Below are 14,880 nucleotides of genomic sequence, written 5' to 3' on the forward strand. Positions count from 1 at the left end.
GTGGTTGAATGTGTAGGGAAGTTGTCCTGTCACCGGAGAGTTGCTGGTTCGATTTTCCATTCCAGCCGTCTTAATTATTGTATTCTTGGGCAAGACACTTCACTTACCTTGCCTACTGATGGTGGTCAGAGGGTCTTGTGGTGCTGGTGCATGGCAGTCCTGCCTCTGTCAGTGTAACCCAGGGCAGCTGGGAAAATGCGTTGATGAGCAATAAAGTACCTTTTGTCATGTTTTGGGCTGCTCCATCTGTTCCTGCCCCTCTGTCACTCTCACTCAGCTCCTCTGATTACTCCATTCCTCCTCACCTGTGCCACAGCAATCAGCCTCATCTGCCTCAGTTGTCCTCTCTCCTATTTAAGCTCCCTTCCCTCACTCAGCCTTTGCCAGATTATTGAACGGTTCGCCCAGAAGATGTCCAGCGCGTTATCCATGCCGATGCCTGATCTCTTGTTGTTGACCCACTGCCTGTCTCCCGATCTCTGCCTCCTGTAGTGATGGGCAAATGAAGCTTTTCTGAAGCACTGAAGCTTGCTTTAAAAAAGGGTTCATTACTCGAAGCTTTTCAACACAGTTCTGTTTGGCTCCTTCTTGTGGCCAAAAGTATGAAAAGCAACGAGTCCCCAGCCTTCTTTAGGAAAATAAACCTTTTTGCATTTTGGATCTTGCCTGCGCCCTGGGTCATTCTGCCTGCTGCCAACCTCACACCTACAGACTCCATGTACACAACAGAATGCATTTAACAAGAAAACATAACAACAGACTCTTGTTAAAAGAAGAGAGAATTCTTCACAGCAGTAAACAAAGACCTGCCCAAGTGTCATCAAATTTAACTTTTTTTTAATGGCTGTGCAATTTCTTAATTAAAACATTTACATGCACTGTGTTCCTTTGTGATACAGTATGTGTGTATGACAGTTGCAGATCACTGCATTCTGTTTTTGTTGACATTTTTTTTCTGAATTGTTGTTTTTTTCTATGAAACTGGATTACTTTGAYTAGACATGGATGCCAAGCATCACTATGATGCCAAATTCTTTGTGGTGGGGGAGAATTCATAATAAATTTCTTTTGCTGAGCAGAAAATTGCTCAAGGCTGCATCATCACAGAGATGCCAGACTTTAGTTGCTCCAATATTTCATTACCCTGTCAACTCTAAAACAAGACTTATCACATATTTACACAAAGATAAGGTTAATACAAAAAGGAACAGGAGACATAAGGCCACTGATTCAATAATTATCATACTATTACCATACATTAAACCTACTGTTAGTGCTGTGCGGTATGACCATAATTTTAAATCATTGTATTTGTAATAATTATACTGGTGTCACTGCAGTTTTCTTTTTATGCATAATTGTGTTCACCATATTTTATACTGATTAAGGGGGAAATTACCACAGGAAAATGTTTTCTCCACTGTCTTGTCCACACAAATATTATTGCAGGCATTCTAGAAGTGATACAGTTTTTAGGGCAGTGTACCAATGACTTATCTTTCCTCGTTGCTCTTGGTACAATGCAGGGATCAATATTTGGCCAAAATATTTGCAACTTGGTATTTAGCAGTTATCCAGGATTTTGATCATAGCTCTGAAACCTTCTTTTTCCACAGTACATTACGGGACCATGTCAGAACCATAAGGCAACTTTAACTCAACAGTTTGCAGAATACTGGCATTGTTTGATTTATATTTGAGTTTTTAAAGCCGAAGTACTTCTACACAACAGAAACCGCCCCATTTTTAGGCACAAGCTCTTCTTGGTAACCACCCTCCACTGTAATGTCCACTCCAGCTTCTCTTTCCATTCTTTGTCTGTCTCTACCATGCTCAACAACTCCAACAACAAAACTAGCTTGCCTTGTGCTGCTCTATTTCCTGCACGTGCGTTGAGTGTTGCAATAAGGAAAGTGTCCCCAGTGAAACAGTTTGTCGACAGGCGTGACATTTTGAATGTTGTTCAGGCTTTTAAAACTGGTATGCTGGTATACAGAAAATTCCTATTGAAGGAAATTTTGTGCCCGATTAACTGAATTTTAGACCCAGTCTTATATTCTACATTTTGTGATCATTTTCAGTCATTACTTTAAACAGAAGCCGTGTTTCCATTCAATTTTAATTCAAATTTTGAGTGAAGTTTTAAAAATTCGCAAAAAGGAAAAAACGAAGAAATGTGAATCTGACGTGTTTCCATCAACTGGCTTGAAGCGAATCAGTTACGTCAGACCCATGCGTGAAGTAAACATAGTAAACAGGAAGTAAAAGTCGCATCTCAGGAAAATGGAGAGAAGTTATCGTGTTGCTACTGTCAGGAAAGTTGTGATTATTCTGTCATATCAAGTGGTTTTGGTGATTTTACACGCTGTCTGGAGACATAGAGAAAGAAATGCAATTCTCTTCATGTTATGGGATTAACTGAGAATACGCTGACAGCGGGAGGCGGGTCCAGCTGCAGTCGTGGCTGCGCTCGCTCTGGTACCGGTACCAGTTTTGTACAGACAGTGGGAACAGCTGATCAAAATGTGACGTAAATGTTCGCTACATCAGATCTTATTCAACAATTGTCTTTCCATCTCTCCTTTTGCGCATTAACTCTTTCGGGGGGAAAAACCCCACCTCAAGCGAGCGTACCAACTTTTATGCGAATTAAAGGAAGTTTTTTCGAATCATGCCGTTTCCATTCACCTTTTCYGATGCATCACTTGAAAATGCGCATTAAAAAACCTTGATGGAAACACGGCTAGAGAGTCAAGTCTCTATCAGTGTGTCCCACTCTGTAACATAAACAAAGCATGTTTAAGATTACGTATGATGTAAAAGGTACCAGTCCCAGGGTGTGACCAGAATGTTCTATTCTGTAGATACGGTTGACTTTAAAAGAGAGGAGACCTTCCTCTTTTTAGTTCAGCCTGGAACAGACGCAGGGCTGCTGAGAGAGTTGTTTTTGTTTCGCTGATAAGACCCAAGACCTCACATAATAGGTGCTGGGAGATACTGGAGCTGACTGAGATGGAGTTTTTTAAGATTTTTAAGATTCAACTTAGTTTTCTGCTAAATTATTCTGACTTCTGATTCTGATCACGACTTTCTKACAGTATCATAACAAAAAAAACAGTTTTCGTTATGAATCAGTATACCGCCCAGCTCTACCTACTATCATGAGGTACTGTGTTCCAACTTCACTGTTTAACCAAAGACTGTCAGTGTGACCATCAACACTCTGAATCCAAATTTGTCTGCACATAAATGTTTCTAAATGTGAATGGATATCCTGAGCACAAATGAACTCTTGCTCGGCGTACAAGCCATAATGCTGGCTGCCTCTCATAACCCTCTACACCATGTAACTCAAGGCCTGCAACTTTTGTCCAGCCCGCTAAAGCCGTCTTCACCMCAAGTGAAATGAAATTTATCATTCAATGCAATGAAATAAACTAATTTAAAAGATAAAAAATAATAATACAACTGAAAGTGAAGTCAGTGATGGACCAGCTCTCAAACTCACCTTCCCAAAAGACTGGACTGTTACTATAGTATCACACAATATGTATTGCCAGAGAAAATCCTGTCATACAGTGATCATACTACCAGCATTATGACCAGTGGGGCTGGGTGGTGAATATAAAATCTACATATAATCTTGAGGCAGGCCTACCTATGACTCATTTAACGCTGAGTATAAAACGTCCTCTTGGCCGCACATCATATTTGACATAAAAATAAATTTTTGTTGATATGTTTTTGTTTAATGGTGCTATATTCATTTTTTATTTGGATCTGTAACCTTCTGCATGGTGTATGTTATTGTTAATAAACTGTATACAATTATAATGATGTGCTCAAGTTTTAGGATAGTCCATACCCATATTTCTCCCCCGTCGCTGAGGTGGGGGAYATAGAAATCCTCTCCATCCGTCCGTCCATGAAGGGGGACATCAGTGAAGGCCTGTGTCAAGTTCTATCATGTTTTTCTGTAATATTAGATGGCTAAAATGATCTGTAGGTGGCAGATATGATACATGGCTGAGATCACCATAATCCACATCAACGTATTTAGCCCTGGACCTGTATTATAATACCAGACCTTGATGCAAAACTGAAGAATTCATTATACTATATTTTTAATTGTTCTTATATCTTCGTTGCCCACACACACAGCACAGTGATCTCCATGACACATTTTCACACTCGTTCAGGTCACACACTGSCACTAGATCCCCTAAACTGGACCATGCTATGCAAAAACTTCCTTGAATGTTGCAGCTGTACCAGCCCAGTTTCTCTCCTGGTGTACTTGAAGGCGCTGCATACTTGAAGTGTATGCAGTGTGAGAGAAAAAAAGGGCCAAGCTTTTATTCACAACATCACCTAAAGAAAGCTGTTGCCTTACACATCATCTAACTCTACAATGACGATGTTATGGCACACTTGTGGCATTTTGAAGCTCAGGGAGCAGCAATGGTCTACTGGTCAATTTCTTAAGTGCAATCCAGACAATGATGTTGATGCTGGCAGTCCTGCAAAAAGGCAACACGAGTGGCACAAGTGCTGCCCAAACTTGAGGTGGTTGTTKTGGAGTCAGTATAGAACTCCCCCAGATGGAGTGGAGAAGTCATTAGTGGAAGGAGACTCTTTTCCAAATAAAAAGCACATTCTCTCCTTCCACTCTTGTACTGCCAGCTGCAAATCCTCAAAGATGTGTGTGTCTTTCAGAAACTGTTCATCTGCCTTCATAATTAATTGTCTTACCTGCTATAACGAGCAAATAAAGGCAACCCTATCAGATAATTTCATCGCTGACAGAAATGKTTTTTTTAAAACATTGTATCTGATTTATTAGTGGAAGGAAGTTGGTGGCTACTGGTTACAGTTTGTGCCCAACTCTCATGCTGCTTAAAATGGTGGCCTATCAATTAACCCCTCCGTCTATCCATTATTTAAAAAAAAAGGAAAACTGGCAAAGCAAAGAAAGTTCTTCATGTGACAAAGAATGTTGATTCAGGTAATATTTATCTTTGATATTTCAAATTGAGGTTTGTTCTGATTGTAGAAGCACAAATGAATGCCTTCTTCATCTGTTTTCTTAAAGGGCACGGACACTCGCTTGTGCCAAGCGCTGAACCAGAAAGTAGCTTTTAAAAGTGGTTTTCCATCAACATTTTCTAAACGGAGTACTGTGCTCCAGGGCATTTCAGTTTAAGTGTTTTTGTAAAGACTATTATCAGGCTGGTTTTTCTTTATTAGACAGTGCTTGGAAAAAAGTGCGGAAGCAACAAGATCTTGGTTTTAATGCTAAAAAAACTGAATTTACATGCTTTTGTCTGAGCAATTCATTCTCTTTTAAAATACTCTGTAGCCCCGCAGAGTAATAGCCTCATATAATCCACCATAAGTCAAATTGATAAGTTCTTGAGAAATTGACCTCACCCTAAAAGCTACATAACATAAAAAATTCCTTTGGCTGCTCTCAATTTACTGTAAATTTTATTGTGGTTTTCTTGCCATTTACAATATGTTGAGCCATTTTAAAAAAGTGTATCCTTCTCAATGGAGGCAATTCATCAGCTCAGCCTCATTTTTAATCCCAGGTGACTGAAGCATCGGTCAGAATGACTGAATGTCGATAAAAGCAGTGCAGCAGGGAGATGGAGGAGGTGTTCCAGATCCACCTAGGACTGATGACGGGGAGACAGCCAAGGTGTCATTTACGTACGATGAGCACTGCTCAACATCGCGTTTTTATGTGTGGAAGACAAAGGGACATAAAAAATTACATTCTAAACATAAATAGACGCTCATTTTTCTGCCTGTTGTTTCAATCCTCAATGAGAACAGCTCCTTTCAGTTCGGATTGTTGGAATTTAATCAAAATGGTTTATTTTCTAGATCGGTGGTTCTTCCCTTACTTCCTAACCAAGCTGAGCCCCTAATCCGTTACTAGTCCTGACCTCTCCCAAAGACAAAATCGACTTTTATCTCTTTACCAAAATAATTAAAAAATAAAGTTTTACTTAGAAATGAAAATAAAAGAGGTATGCACGCAGAGGTTTTATTCAAATGGACTTGTGTTTGTGATTTTTATATGCAAACTATAAATTTATATACTCACAAACTCCCATGCTCTTTGGTGCAAAGTAGAATGCCATATGTTAAGTTGGAGGATTGTTCGTAAATTACACAGATTTTATACCATTTTGCATGAATACAGACAGAAAATCTCAGATTTGTTCAAAAGCTCAGCTTCAGATTTATTTTACATTTCAGAATCTGTAAGGAAATGTTTGCTTCCTCCTCCTCCTCGTCCCACCTCGCCCACCCCTACCCTGGTTCTTATCCCTCACCCAATGTGTGAGAGAAATATGGATTTTTTGTGAAATTTTCGGTTTTCTGAAGGTTGGTATACAAGTCAACATTTGTAAAGGTTGACATGTACGCATTCGATGACAGAATGCACTTCAAGGTTTTAAAAACGTTTGCAGTTAGCACTCTGRCTGTATGTTGGGTAACTCTCAGATACTAACACAACAAAGTCTTAATAAAGGTAAAATAAATTGTTATAGCCATTTTTTGTGTTTGATTACCTGTGGCAGCCATTTTCAAGTTTTCCAAAAGTTGATTTTGTTACAATTTGTTTAGTAGGTAAAGAGATTTTATTAACAGACAAATAAACATACACACAGGCACATACACACAAGTAGGAGGTTATAAAAATGCGTTGTGGCAAAAAYACCAGAAAAACTCTTATGGAGACCCCAAAAAACAGTCTATCAGGTTAATAAAGCAATCCCAATTTGATGCAAGATATTTGTTAATGTGTTTGTTTTTAATGACGTGACTTGTATTTTCAGTAAAATCTGCCTTGATGTCATTGATCCAAGTTAAAACCACTAAAATAATTAGCTGTTAAGTCAAAGAACAAATGATCGCATTCGTTAGCAGCACTGTAAAAGCCTATTAACTTCTGCTTTTCCCCTCCTTTTTTTTCAATTAGCCTTAGTAGAAATATGTGCTGCAGACTTTTAGGTTAATTAACACACACACACCTACCTATGTTGTTTGAGTAGTATTTCTTTCTGCTATTTTTTTTCTGGTCAAACTGGACAATGTAAATGTCATAAAACCAATTTGTCCAAACACCCAGAGAGAGAAATTCAAATTATACTGTGAAGCATGGCCACGACCTGCTCACTCTCAATATATCTCAAAGTGCTTGAATAATTGATTATCCATAATTGCTAATACATAATGGATAATAATGGTAAAGTCATAATTAGCTGTGAAAAGGTCTTTAGCAGTTTCGTTYGTCTAGCTGTTGGATTTTACAGGCTGTGGATACAAAGAAACCGGAGCACTTGCTATGTCATCTTTAATGCATAAAAGTGACACTTTAAAGGTGCGGGCAGTTAATATTTGCCATTACTTCTGTCAGATGAATCACGTTTGTAAGTTGTGGCTTGCCATACTGATAAAGAATAACCTAAATAGCACCTTTTTGTGTGTTCAGACAGAAGTGAAACATTATCTACAACATGACAAAATCTCAGCCAAATAAAACTGGTGGTGAAAGTAGTCCCCTTGTGTCATTAATTCATGGTAGATCTAATAATTTATATGTACTGTGTATTTACATCTGAGCTGCTGCATTAGGAATGTATGAGATTTTGGTGTTTACACAGTTGTAGGCAGATGCCACAGGGGAAACATTCTGGGGTGAGTATTGTGTGATTCAGCTCAAGGATTTAAAAGACGACTGGCTCTCTTGAGCATCACAGCCGCAAGCTGAAGTGAAGATTACAGATTTGCGTTTTAATCACTTTATTGTAGGGCTTCACAATATATCACACATTTATCATCATCAGAACATCAGTGTGTGCTATATCCAAATCACAAAGCATAAATAAAAGGCTGTTATATCCAAAATGCCATGTATTCAAGATTTGCATGCCAATAATAAATATGACTAATTCAATAAACTTTCAAACTGGCACTAACACTTGGTCCAGATTGGGTAAAGAATGGCGGCGCTTTAGTGGCCCAGATGTGGTTTATTGCCAGAGATTGTCCATTCAGGTCAATTTTTTTTCTTTTCTTTTCTGCTTGGCCTTCAGAGGAGCCAGACGCTTTTTGCTCTCTCTCCCGAACCTTTCCCTCTTYCCCTGCTTTGCAGCTGGGTCAAGACTTTATTCTATATTCGACAACAAAAGAATTATGGATTTGGTCAACTGGTTTCTGAACGCAATCAACACTATTTTTTCCACATTGAGATAGGAGCGAGGGGAGTGCAGCTGTCMGAGTGGAACTGTCGCGGCGGGCAGAGTCTCTGGGTCCTGGGGGTGGAAACTCGTCTGCCTGACCCCGCTTTCCATCGAGGACATCGAAGATGTGTTTATATTCAGATTTATGATAATCGGATTCCTGCTGATCGGCTGTGGAGGAGTCCTGGTTTATCAGAAAACGAAAACAATCCTGACAGCAGTCCGGGCCTGTGAAAAGCTGTCAGGGACCTTGGATGGGATCTTCCGTACTGGAAATGCACAGACTCAAATGCTGAGGTATATAAGTCACAGACTGGATGTGGTTCTGACGAAGATCACAGTTCAGCAGTGTGCCTGTGAGGATTGAGGCTACATCTGTGAGAAGTTTCATACGGTGAGAGGCGAGGAGGTAAAACGAATCTGGAATATTGGTATTTTTCGCAACACAGAGGCGCGGTTAATACTCAAAGCAGTGAAATCAGGCTGCTTGCCCTAAACAATTATGTTTACCATTGGGTCCCTGCAGCTGTGTCCTTGGACGCAAGCTGATAAAATCTCCCTGGAATGACACGTGATCATTCACGTGAAAAAATTGACCTGAATGGACAATCTCTGGCAATAAATCCCTACCCGTGTCATCCATGCTTAGATCGGTCTGAAGGCCGCGTTGGGTGGAGACAGAGAACTGAACTCWAGTGACTTGTGCTTTGACTGATAACTGCTTTGGATTCTGGAGGTCTTTCTGATCGGTTCCAACAAGGGGTTCTGCCCTGGATGTCACCTTCTCCGCTGAACCCTTCCCTATACCATGTGTTTTGACCACCCCACCTCCCTCCCCTCCTTAGCTGACTGCACTGTCTGCAGAGTAGTTTTTTGAGCGTATGTTTGTGTGTTTTCTGTGCAAAACACAGGATCAAAGCTCTTTTTTTTAACTCACCCTTCCTATGTCTGTGTATTCTAAACTGCAAAGGTAGCGCACTAAGTTGTGAAAGACCCTGGGCATTCGTTCCCCCATGTTTGTCATGTGTGTGTGTTTCTCCGGACGGATGTTCTAAACTGCAAATTTCGTTCTGCACTGCATCTTGATGTTGTGTGTGAATGACAATAAAGATTCTGATTCTGATTCAGGGCCAGCACCACAAAACCCCCAATTTACACTGTGTCCACTCTGCTGCGGCATGAACTTCGTGATAAAAATGCACCCATTATAGTCAAAGATAACATTTGTACTCCATTCGCTGGGCAGTGGTGTGCTCACAGCCATTCTCCAAAATTTGACTCAGTTCTATTTATGCTGGATGCCAGATCAAGAATAAAGTCAATTTACAAGGTTCACACTGCACCAACAGGAMAATAAATGAGAACAACATCCGTAGTTTCAAAATAATTAACCAGAGACAGACTACATTTTGTCAAGATCCTAGCTGTATTTAATAAATAAATGCGTGTATTTATACACACACTGATTAAACGTCTCATTTATGGTTATACAAAACATAAAAATTTTATTCTGAAACCTAAAGTTTCAAAAAGATAAACAGTGATGCAGTTTCGATTGTTGCTTCCTGTCCATGAATGGCATTGAACAGTGTTATTTAACTCAATGAGTTCGTCTTCCACAGAAGGAATTGTTTTGATCTGACTTCAGCATTTATCACTGTCTTTATTRYGTAATCTCACGTGTTCCAGGCATGCTTCTTGTAGCAYCTCTCRTCTTCGCACCAGAGCAGAGCAGATGCAGTGTATATATCCAGGTAGGAATGAATGACGGCAAAGTGCGCAGCTGAACATAGTGGAGTGAAGCTGCACGTTATGTAAATCTGGGGGCAAAGCAAATCGCAACCGGTTCCGGTGGTGGTGTGCCATCTTAAACACTGTGCCATCAATGCCAGATTTGGCCCACAATATGTAGAATGGGTTGTGGTAACAAAACCATAAAAAATGAGTGAGAAAAATGTGATACATGGTAAATGGCTTGAACTTATATAGTGATTGATCAAGTCGCTTCGGACTCCAAAGTGCTTTAYATTTTAATCATTCAYCCACACAGGCACACACTGATGGTGGCAGCCACAGCTGCCATGGGGCTCCCTGACAGTGGGGCTACCATGCATCGGCGTCACCGGGTCCTCATCATCATCATCATCATCAGGCAAGGTGGATGAAGTGTCTTGCCCAAGGACACAACAACTGAGATGAATGGAGTGGGGATCGAACAGGGGGATTGAACCGGCAACCCACCTTTTACAGGATGACTCCCCTAACCATTTTTCCACTATTTTCAACACAACTGAGCACTGTTTCATTTTATAATAGAGTAGGATTGTGCATGATCAATGTCATTTACAAGATTTGACCAAAAAAAAGCTATACATTTGTCCACCCGCAGCACAAAATGATTTTAGTTTAAAACTCTGGCGTGAAAAGCAGTGACCTTGTGCTTTTTTTTTTTTTTTTTTTTAGAAATAAGTTTACCAGCATGTTGGTCTTATCAGGTCTGTGCAGCGGACAGTATGCTGCAAACTTTCCAGCTGAAGTTCCGATCCAAAGGTGTGCTTTGTAGCGTTTACAGAGGGAAACAGATGGTGTTTTATTTCTGTCGTGTTTGTGGACCACAGGCTTTCTACGACAGCCACACAGTTCTGCCTCTTCTTGTTCTACCATTGTGTGTCTGCTTCACTTTCCTTTCTTGCTTCTGATGCTTCTGCCTCTGACAGCTGCTGCACTAACRGCGGAGGGGATAATTAAAGCAGTGGTATGTTTGTATACATTTGGTTTATGTTCTGTCATTAGGGGAACTTATGTAAGTCATTTTATCAGACTATAAATAAACAGATCGCTCGTTTAATATTAAGAAAACAAGTTGTGCCATCCAATTGGCATTGTAGTTGCTGTTCACACTTTAAAATGCACAACTCTACCTGCTGTGCCATTTTAAATAGTAGAAATCGCTACAAAGGAAAACAATTACTACACAGCAGTAACAAAAGTAGAAGAAAAGTTCATAAGAAGTACACTCTTTTCATAATTACTGTATATGTACAGAGCCTAGGAGGGGACATCAAGAGGATTTTTCTCTTTTGTGTTCCCACTTAACAGTTTTGTGTTACCTCCTCACAATACTGTAATGTTTTTATTGATGTACTGAATGAGATCTTTCTTTCTTTCTTTCTTTCTTTCTTTCTTTCTTTCTTTCTTTCTTTCTTTCTTTCTTTCTTTCTTTCTTTCTTTCAATCAGATACTAACACACACTTTCACTGTACTAATTTATTTAAAAGTAACAAAATAATAATTTAAATACAGGTTGTAATGTAACACAAACACAAAAAATGTCATGGGGGTGAATACATTTGCAAGGAACTGTAACTCTGATGCTTGGCTGTGATGTTTATGCCTAAGCTGCTAGGTGGTACGCCTGTTACTCCCTGTGTCTTCTTTAGGCTTTCTTTAGTTCTAAAATGTGTAGCAATAGCATGTCTGCTAACCTTCTTTAAAGGAATTATAAGAAGCAATGACCCCTGGTTTAATAATAGTGTTTTAGACTATTTTTATATTAAAAAGACAAACAAGAGAGCACATTTGTTGAAGTTTAGGTTTGGGTATTATTACAAACGGCAAAAGATTGAGATTGTTTTTTACTAAGATATTTATGATGTGCTGCCATGCTGGAAGTAACYAATAATGCACCTAGCAAGATGGAGGCACAAATTATTGCCTTGTTAACATTAATTTTGCCGTGGGTGGGCCATTCTAGTTTATTTCTATTTTAATGTAAATAACAGTTTCAATTTWTCTGAGTGTTAAGGAATGATGCTCAAAAGAAAATACTGTTTCYATTGTGAATATGAGATAAATAACTATATTACTACCAACCTCTCTTGCAATATTCAACAATAGTATTGCAGTCATGTTTTTCAAACTTCATGCAGCTCAGCTTTCAAATAAAAGCCAACCAGAGCAGCAATCCATCTCGTTAGTACCCCAAACAGACTTCTGCTCCAGGTTCTGTGTACCTCATAAAAGCTGTTTAAAATTCCAATAAAGGTGAGAGGAAAACGCCGCCTGGATGCTTAAAACGCCGACCTGGACTGCCACCTGCATCTATTCCTGTCTTCTTTAGCTTAATGAAGATACAGATGTCGGTTAATGAGGGAGGACGCAGCTAATGAGTGATGCTAAATCCAKCGGGTCACAGTTGGCGGAGCCACGTGTTCTGCTTTTGATCGTGTTGGCTGGTCTCTCAGTACCTCGAGAATTACACCAGTATTACTGCGTTCTCTGGSTTCTAAACGCCGAGTGTTTGCTGCTTTCGCAGCTTAGCACCGTTTTTAAAGTCATTATTTCTCCCAGCAGAACTTTTCTGCTCCCACAGACGAGCAGCTTCACATGTCAGAACAGGAAAAACTCATTTCACCTCTCGCACTCATCGGATTTAAATGACTTTTTCCTTTTTAAAAGCGCAGCTCTTTTCCCAGGGAAACGTCTTCCTTTTCACACGTGCGTGTCACTTCTGTAATGGGGGAAAACCGGAAAGTTGATGCAAGTATTGCATTAAATTGCCTGTAAATRCATTTAAATGCATGAGTTTCGGACCTGTGCCACGCTATGTGTGGGTAGATGAGGTTTTTTTATATAAAAAAGTGAAGCAATAATTGGCCATTTAGTGTATTTTTTTCCACATTCTAGCCACATCCACGCTCAGCTAAAACTRTGAGAGGCATCACGTCTTATGTCTGGTGGAGCACATACGCAGGCGACTCCCTCAACGCTGGAGAGTTCTGGCTAATCCAAGACCTTCAAAAAGCATGTGTTGGGCCTTAGCGACACATCTGTCATTCTGACGTCTGCTAGCATGGTCCGCGCTGTCGGTTTCTAATCCATCTGTGTTCTGCAGAGGCGGTCTGCTGCCAACTGGATCTTGGCTAAGCCTTTGGAGAAGCTGACTGAACGGCAGCTTCTGCCAACTTTCAGAAAGTTTATTTTATTTATTTATTCTTATCTCTTTGACTACACCTATCTCAGTTTGTTTATTTTTTTATTTATTTTTTTGTTTAGACTCACCTAGTTGAAGTGAGCGTGCTGATAATTTGGCTTCTTTTGATAAAAMAGATGCTTTTTGCTTTGATGTTGCCGTGCGATCAGGAGTCTGTGGAAAAAAAGTGGGAACTTTAATCCCGAGCACCAAAGGCAGAATAAGACCAATGACTTTGATCTCCTTCATGCAAAAAAATGGAAATAAAATATAAAAAACAGTAATTTTCCACTGCAGTGCCACCATGCTGGTAATATTGGATTAAAAATCCCCCTTTTTTCTTCTGCTGTCCACTCATGTATGGCCTTAGGTGTGGAAGAGGACTGTCAGGGGKGTCTTTTCTGCAAACTGCACAATAGAGATAAAGAGTGGTGGGCAAACAAGGAAGCAGTTTTTTGACATCTTCACTCGGTCCGGCAGCGAGACGGCAGGAAAACCTTTTCCTGAGGAAAGGTGAAGCAGGCTGCCTCTTTAAAGCTCTACCTGTTTACACGCATTAAGCCGAGTGGTGTGTTTACAGATAAATACTGCAGTAGCAGCCAGATGTAAGGATTTGTGTTTACATGCACCTTCAGGGGGAGGAAAAAAGAACTGAATATWATAGCTGGTTTTTCTAAAGGGCAGCRGAKGCAGTTTTATTATTWTTTTTCCTCGAGCAATCAGAGGTCAGTGAGCTCGTCACAGCTGCTCAAATTCTTCAAATGAAGCTGTGGTAATTRTGCAGCAGGTAAAACTGGAGTAGAAGTGTGAGGTTCAGATAGTCATTACCTGAAGTTAACTGTCATGGTGATGACAGTATAGTAGCAGAAAATCTGTTCAAAACTCTAATTTTTCTACATTTTTGAGAGGTAGTTACCGTCTTGTTCATCAAGAATCAAGAATCAAGAATGGACTGGTAAATGGTAAATGGACTGTACTTATATGGCGCCTTTCTATCCATCCAGGACACTCAAAGTGCTTCACACTATAGACATTCATCCATACACACACACATTCACACACTGATGATGGCAAACTACATTGTAGCCACAGCTGCCCTGGGGCGCACTGACAGAGGCGAAGCTGCCATACACAGGCACCACCGGACCCTCTGACCACCATCAGTAGACATCGTTTATTGTCATTCATACACAACATCAAGATGCAATGCGGAACGAAATTTGCAGTTTTGAACATCCGTCCGGAGAAACACACACACATGACAGACACAGGGGAATGAATGTCCAGGGCCGTGCTCAGTGTAGTGCGCTACCTTGCAGTTCAGAATACACACACATAGGGAAGGATGAGTTAAAAAGAGAGCTTTGATCCTGTGTTTTGTACAAAAACAGAAAACACATGAGCATCGCACAAAAAACTACTCTGTGAATAGGAGCAGAGGCAGCTGAGCAGGGAGGGGAGGGGAGGGGGGTGAACAAATATGGACAGGGGAAGGGATTGCAGAGGAACCGGTGACATCAAGGACAAAGTGCTGGGACCAATCAGAGACCTCCAGAGTCCAACCAGTTGTTATCAAATGAACACAGTTCACCAGAGTTCAGTTCTCTGTTCAAGGTTCAGTTCTCTGTTCAAGGTTCAGTTCTCTGTTCA

Source organism: Austrofundulus limnaeus, unplaced genomic scaffold (genome assembly GCF_001266775.1).
Source record: "Austrofundulus limnaeus strain Quisiro unplaced genomic scaffold, Austrofundulus_limnaeus-1.0 Scaffold170, whole genome shotgun sequence".
Classification (NCBI taxonomy): Eukaryota; Metazoa; Chordata; class Actinopteri; order Cyprinodontiformes; family Rivulidae; genus Austrofundulus; species Austrofundulus limnaeus.